The sequence below is a fragment of the Nannospalax galili genome, unplaced genomic scaffold, assembly GCF_000622305.1.
Source record: "Nannospalax galili isolate Female #2095 unplaced genomic scaffold, S.galili_v1.0 scaffold550, whole genome shotgun sequence".
Classification (NCBI taxonomy): Eukaryota; Metazoa; Chordata; class Mammalia; order Rodentia; family Spalacidae; genus Nannospalax; species Nannospalax galili.
This window is the reverse complement of record NW_008329138.1, coordinates 3,282,670-3,283,250: the sequence shown is the minus strand read 5'-3', so window position 1 is coordinate 3,283,250 and position 581 is coordinate 3,282,670.

Genomic DNA, 581 nt, shown 5'->3' with positions numbered 1-581 from the left:
TTTTTAATATTAAATATAATTTACTATAGATCAAGTTTTGGTGAGTATGAGTTGCTGAAAATTGAGATCAGGCCTTTGAAAATGCTAGACAGGTACACCACCACTGTGCCAAAACCTTAGCCCCAAAGGACATTTTCACTTTTTGAAGTGTGAGTGTGTGTGTGTGTGTGTGTGTGTGTGTGTGTGTGTGTATACTGTGACTTTGAAATGGGAAGATGTGACTGTGGAACTCAATTTTTAAATTTATTTTATTGTAAATTCAAATATTTAATATTTGTTTATTTTAATATTTAAATATCATTTACTATAGATTAAGTTTTGGTGAGTATGAGTTGCTGGAAATTGAGATGAGTCAGGCCTTTGAAAATGCTAGACAGGCACTCCACCACTGTGCCTAAACCCTTAGGCCCAACGGACTTTTCACTTTTCGAAGCAGATTCACTTGATCTAAAACTAAAACTTCAGATCTTATTTTTCTAGTAGAAAACAGTTGTTTAAAATAATATAATACCAAGAACCTCAATATGCAAGTCACAGAAATTCAAGCTGCTCTGGTCAGTATAACAAGGAGGGAAAGTACC